Below are 7,271 nucleotides of genomic sequence, written 5' to 3'. Positions count from 1 at the left end.
CGGGTCGGGGATGATGGGAGTAGTGACACTGTGTGATATAATAGATGGTCAGCTCCGGGGCCGGGGATGATGGGAGTAGTGACACTGTGTGATATAATAGCTGGTCAGCTCCGGGGCCGGGGATGATGGGAGTAGTGACACAGTGATAGATTAGATTGTCAGCTCCGGGGCCGGGGATGATGGGAGTAGTGACACTGTGTGATATAATAGATGGTCAGCTCCGGGGCCGGGGATGATGGGAGTAGTGACACTGTGTGATATAATAGCTGGTCAGCTCCGGGGCCGGGGATGATGGGAGTAGTGACACTGTGTGATATAATAGATGGTCAGCTCCGGGGTCGGGGATGATGGGAGTAGTGACACTGTGTGATATAATAGATGGTCAGCTCCGGGGCCGGGGATGATGGGAGTAGTGACACTGTGTGATATAATAGATGGTCAGCTCCGGGGCCGGGGATGATGGGAGTAGTGACACTGTGTGATATAATAGATGGTCAGCTCCGGGGTCTGGGATGATGGGAGTAGTGACACTGTGTGATATAATAGATGGTCAGCTCCGGGGCCGGGGATGATGGGAGTAGTGACACTGTGTGATATAATAGATGGTCAGCTCCGGGGCCGGGGATGATGGGAGTAGTGACACAGTGATAGATTAGATTGTCAGCTCCGGGGTCTTCGCCCTGTTATGATGGTGGCGGTGCGCGGACGCTTCCTCTAGGATAACTCCTCCTCCGGACGGCGCTGTAATATGTGCGGCCATGGAGCGCAGCCGGCGGGGAGTCGGACCCCACAGGTGTGAATGGTGTTTCCGAGGATAACGGACCAGCGGCGTCATCGTCCCGGGATTGTGACAGCGGCTCCTGCCTGCACTTGGCAATGGCTGATAACAGAAAACAGTAGTGCGCTCCTGAGCCCCCTGAAGACAACCGTGTGCCCACCTGCTGCCGCCTCCTTGCTGCTTCCTCTTGGCCGACGTCTCTCGATCTGTTTGTTCTTTCTTGGTTCCAGATTTTCTCGCTGTTCTGCCAAATCCTCTATAGAAATGAATGATAATGAGGGAATGAATCACAGAGATCTGCGGGTACGGGGGGCTTCATGGTGATCAGCGGCTGCGGGTACGGGGGGCTTCATGGTGATCAGCGGCTGCGGGTACGGGGGGCTTCATGGTGATCAGCGGCTGCGGGTACGGGGGGCTTCATGGTGATCAGCGGCTGCGGGTACGGGGGGCTTCATGGTGATCAGCGGCTGCGGGTACGGGGGGCTTCATGGTGATCAGAGGCTGCGGGTACGGGGGGCTTCATGGTGATCAGCGGCTGCGGGTACGGGGGGCTTCATGGTGATCTGCGGGTACGGGGGGCTTCATGGTGATCAGCGGCTGCGGGTACGGGGGGCTTCATGGTGATCAGCGGCTGCGGGTACGGGGGGCTTCATGGTGATCAGCGGCTGCGGGTACGGGGGGCTTCATGGTGATCAGCGGCTGCGGGTACGGGGGGCTTCATGGTGATCAGCGGCTGCGTGTACGGGGGGCTTCATGGTGATCAGCGGCTGCGGGTACGGGGGGCTTCATGGTGATCAGCAGCTGCGGGTACGGGGGGCTTCATGGTGATCAGCGGCTTCGGGTACGGGGGGCTTCATGGTGATCAGCGGCTGCGGGTACGGGGGGCTTCATGGTGATCAGCGGCTGTGGGTACGGGGGGCTTCATGGTGATCAGCGGCTTCGGGTACGGGGGGCTTCATGGTGATCAGCAGCTGCGGGTACGGGGGGCTTCATGGTGATCAGCAGCTGCGGGTACGGGGGGCTTCATGGTGATCAGCGGCTGCGTGTACGGGGGGCTTCATGGTGATCAGCGGCTGCGGGTACGGGGGGCTTCATGGTGATCAGCGGCTGCGGGTACGGGGGGCTTCATGGTGATCAGCGGCTGCGGGTACGGGGGGCTTCATGGTGATCAGCGGCTGCGGGTACGGGGGGCTTCATGGTGATCAGCGGCTGCGGGTACGGGGGGCTTCATGGTGATCAGCGGCTGCGGTTACGGGGGGCTTCATGGTGATCAGCGGCTGCGGTTACGGGGGGCTTCATGGTGATCAGCGGCTGCGGGTACGGGGGGCTTCATGGTGATCAGCGGCTGCGGGTACGGGGGGCTTCATGGTGATCAGCGGCTGCGGGTACGGGGGGCTTCATGGTGATCAGCGGCTGCGGGTACGGGGGGCTTCATGGTGATCAGCGGCTGCGGGTACGGGGGGCTTCATGGTGATCAGCGGCTGCGGGTTTGGGGGGCTTCATGGTGATCAGCGGCTGCGGGTACGGGGGGCTTCATGGTGATCAGCGGGTACGGGGGGCTTCATGGTGATCAGCGGCTCCTGGTATGGGGGGCTTCATGGTTATCAGCGGCTCCTGGTACGGGGGGCTTTGTGGTTATCAGCGGCTCCTGGTACGGGGGGCTTTGTGGTTATCAGCGGCTCCTGGTACGGGGGCTTCATGGTGATCAGCGGCTCCTGGTACGGGGGGCCTTGTGGTTATCAGCGGCTCCTGGTACGGGGGGCTTTGTGGTTATCAGCGGCTCCTGGTACTGGGGGCTTCATGGTGATCAGCGGCTCCTGGTACGGGGGGCTTTGTGGTTATCAGCGGCTCCTGGTACGGGGGGCTTCGTGGTGATCAGCTCCTGGTACGGGGGGCTTCGTGGTGATCAGCGGCTCCTGGTACGGGGGGCTTCATGGTGATCAGGGGGTACGGGGGGCTTCATGGTGATCAGCGGCTCTTGGTATGGGGGGCTTCATGGTTATCAGCGGCTCCTGGTACGGGGGGCTTTGTGGTTATCAGCGGCTCCTGGTACGGGGGGCTTTGTGGTTATCAGCGGCTCCTGGTACGGGGGGCTTTGTGGTTATCAGTGGCTCCTGGTACTGGGGGCTTCATGGTGATCAGCGGCTCCTGGTACGGGGGGCTTTGTGGTTATCAGCGGCTCCTGGTACTGGGGGCTTCATGGTGATCAGCGGCTCCTGGTACGGGGGGCTTTGTGGTGGTCAGCGGCTCCTGGTACTGGGGGCTTCATGGTGATCAGCGGCTCCTGGTACGGGGGGCTTCATGGTGATCAGCGGCTCCTGGTACGGGGGGCTTCGTGGTGATGAGCGGCTCCTGGTACGGGGGGCTTTGTGGTGATCAGCGGCTCCTGGTACTGGGGGCTTCATGGTGATCAGCGGCTCCTGGTACGGGGGGCTTCATGGTGATCAGCGGCTCCTGGTACGGGGGGCTTCGTGGTGATGAGCGGCTCCTGGTACGGGGGGCTTTGTGGTGATCAGCGGCTCCTGGTACGGGGGGCTTTGTGGTGATCAGCGGCTCCTGATCACCATGAAGCATCTATGTTGTACATGTTGAGAGTTATTATGTAGGAGAGTTGTCATAGGCTGAATTTTCATATTGTGAATGTCTTTACTATATTTGTATGTTGAATACTGTATAGACATATCATTTGTTTGTGGCACCTCTAACCCCCCCTCTATTCTAGGGTCTAATAGGGCGCATTAGGGGGAGCTGATGTGTGGGGGCCATTGCGCAGGTTGTGGGGTGCCGGCCTCCGCAGTTAGGGCAATTCATAGCTGCATTGTAGGTACTTCCAGGTTTATATTTTTCCATTGATGCTTTAATATTGATTTTTGACATTTTTTCCATTTTTTATTATTATTTTTTTTTAATTTTTGTTCACATATTCATTTTTTTTGTGCACGCTGATTTTTGAGTTACCTGGTGCTCGACTTTGTCTGCAGTGTGATGTATTTGGGAATAGGTGCAATTGTTATTTATATTGTGACTATTTGTCATAAAACAAAACCAAACTTTTGGGGGAGGTTTGTGCAATATCTGCATATGTACAGTATGTTCTTGCACCTTATTCCACTAATCTGAATATATTCGGTGTATTATTATTATTATTATTATTTATATAGCACCATTGCTTCCATGGCATATCTCTGATTTTCCTCCTTGCATGACTTTTCTGAATCATATGTCCGCTGTCTGACTTCTCTCCTTTCCTTCACTTTAGGGCTTATTAGGCAGAGTCTGCGTAGAGCGGGGGCGCCACTGAGCAGGTCCTGGGGTGCCAACCTCCGCAGCAAGGTAGGGTGCCAACAGTTGGACATTAGGGGTACCTTGGGCTTTTCTACCATAACCAAACAGCAGAGGCAGTCTTCTATGTGGCCCATTGTTTAGATGGTTTTGTTTTGTCTCTTTTTTTATATATTAAATATTTATTATTAAAGTTTAAGTTTTATCTAAACTAATATTGACATAAGTGCTAAAGTCGGTGAATGAATTTTTCTTTTGGTAACATACATATTTTTTTCTTCGGTGAATGATCTGTGGCTCCCGGTACAGGGGGCTTCATGGTGATCAGCGGCTCTTGGTATGGGGGGCTTTATGGTAGATGTAGAATGTGTGATCAGCAGCTCCTGGTACGGGGGGCTTCATGGTAATCAGCGGTTCCTGGTATGGGGGGCTTCATCGTGATCAGCAGTTCCTGTTACGGGGGGCTTCATGGTGATCAGTGGTTCCTGGTACAGGGGGCTTCATGGTGATCAGCTGTTCCTGGTACGGGGGGATTCATGGTGATCAGCGGTTCCTGGTACGGGGGGCTTCATGGTGATCAGTGGTTCCTGGTACAGGGGGCTTCATGGTGATCAGCGGCTCTTGGTATGGGGGGCTTTATGGTAGATGTAGAATGTGCCACCAGCAGCTTCCACAACCGGTGAGCGTCCACCCGACCACATTAATCCTACTCCACCTGCAGAGGCAAATAGCCGATCACCTCCTGCAGCTATGATTCCTACTGGAACCTGAGGAGAAGTTATCTACATCCTGTGACGTCATTGTCACTCCACAATCGGTAACAATCCCGAAAAGAAGGACTAATCGGAAGCATTTCAAGAGACCAGGAAGGATTATCACTTGTTAAAGAGGAAAGAAGAAATGTATATTAAATGGAAAGAGGGGGCATATCTAAAGAAGACTATAATGCTGTCTGCAGGGCAAGAGTTAGAAGAGCTAAAGCCAGTAATAAAGTGAGGTTTGCAAGGGAGAGCAAAAGTGTCAAAAATTATTTTGGAGGTATATCAAAAGCAAAAGAAAAGTCACAGATGCTATAGGATTGTTACAGGATGAAAAGGGTGAAGTGGTTAAAAATTATGATGAGAAGGCAGAACTTATAAATTCCTATTTTTCATCTGTGTTCTCTAAGAAAGCAAATGTAACATCAACAGATCTTCACGGTGCCATTGAAGGAATAAAAGAATCCACACAATCAATAAACCAAGAAAGGGTGAGGGAGCACTGAGCTAATCTACATGAATTTATCCTGGTCCAGATGATTTACATCCTAGGGTACTGAAATTACAGGCCAGTGAGCCCTACTTCTATACCAGGGAAGATCTGTGAACAAATTATTACACAGCATGTATGTAAATACTTGGATAAGTATGCAGTAATTATCCAGAGCCAGCATGGGTTTGTACCAACAAGTAATACCTGACTTATCAAATTTCCTTCTGTTATGGAATCACTGACTGGGTGGATTAGGAAAATGCGGTTGATATAGTATATGTCAACTTCAGAAATGCATTTGATAAAGTATCTTATACTATCCTTATTGAAAAAACGGCTAAGTATGAGATTGACAAGGCTACAGTTAAGTAGATTTATAACTGATTCAGTGATTGTACTCAAAGAGTGGTGATAAATGGTTGCACATCCAATTGGAAAAGTGTTTCAAGAGGGGTACCACAAGTCTCTGTCCTGGCCCCAGTGTTACATGTTGGGACCACAAGTCTCTGTCCTGGCCCCAGTGTTACAAGTTGGGACCACAAGTCTCTGTCCTGGCCCCAGTGTTACAAGTTGGGACCACAAGTCTCTGTCCTGGCCCCAGTGTTACAAGTTGGGACCACAAGGCTCTGTCCTGGCCCCAGTGTTACAAGTTGGGACCACAAGGCTCTGTCCTGGCCCCAGTGTTACATGTTGGGACTACAAGGCTCTGTCCTGGCCCCAGTGTTAAAAGTTGGGACCACAAGGCTCTGTCCTGGCCCCAGTGTTACATGTTGGGACCACAAGGCTCTGTCCTGGCCCCAGTGTTACAAGTTGGGACCACAAGGCTCTGTCCTGGCCCCAGTGTTACATGTTGGGACCACAAGGCTCTGTCCTGGCCCCAGTGTTACAAGTTGGGACCACAAGGCTCTGTCCTGGCCCCAGTGTTACATGTTGGGACTACAAGGCTCTGTCCTGGCCCCAGTGTTAAAAGTTGGGACCACAAGGCTCTGTCCTGGCCCCAGTGTTAAAAGTTGGGACCACAAGGCTCTGTCCTGGCCCCAGTGTTACATGTTGGGACCACAAGGCTCTGTCCTGGCCCCAGTGTTACAAGTTGGGACCACAAGGCTCTGTCCTGACCCCAGTGTTACATGTTGGGACCACAAGGCTCTGTCCTGGCCCCAGTGTTACATGTTGGGACCACAAGGCTCTGTCCTGGCCCCAGTGTTACAAGTTGGGACCACAAGGCTCTGTCCTGGCCCCAGTGTTACATGTTGGGACCACAAGGCTCTGTCCTGGCCCCAGTGTGACAAGTGGGGACCACAAGGCTCTGTCCTGGTCCCAGTGTTACATGTTGGGACCACAAGGCTCTGTCCTGGCCCCAGTGTTACATGTTGGGACCACAAGGCTCTGTCCTGGCCCCAGTGTTACATGTTGGGACCACAAGGCTCTGTCCTGGCCCCAGTGTGACAAGTGGGGACCACAAGGCTCTGTCCTGGTCCCAGTGTTACATGTTGGGACCACAAGGCTCTGTCCTGGCCCCAGTGTTACATGTTGGGACCACAAGGCTCTGTCCTGGCCCCAGTGTGACAAGTGGGGACCACAAGGCTCTGTCCTGGTCCCAGTGTTACATAACTTTTTGACAGTGATGTGATCAATGAGTGGTACAGGCGGCCACGAGAGGTGGTGAGTTCTCTTTCAATGGAAGTTTTCACACAGAGGCTGGACAGACACCTGTCTGAGAGGGTTTAGTGAATCCGGCAGGGGGTTGGACACCAGGACCTGCACTCTAGGTAGACACTGCACAGGATCAGTCTGGACCTAGGAGGAGGCTTTTAGTATGGAGGTTTTAGAAGGCTCTACCCATCCGGTCCTACCTGTGCAATGATGATCGTCTGCTCCTCGCTCAGTAGATTTCCTGCAGTTGGGATTTGTGATGGTGAGATGTGGAGTGTGGGGTATCATTCTATGTATGTTCCTATTT

Source organism: Ranitomeya imitator, chromosome 9 (assembly GCF_032444005.1).
Source record: "Ranitomeya imitator isolate aRanImi1 chromosome 9, aRanImi1.pri, whole genome shotgun sequence".
NCBI lineage: Eukaryota > Metazoa > Chordata > Amphibia > Anura > Dendrobatidae > Ranitomeya > Ranitomeya imitator.
This window is presented reverse-complemented; position numbering follows the sequence as displayed.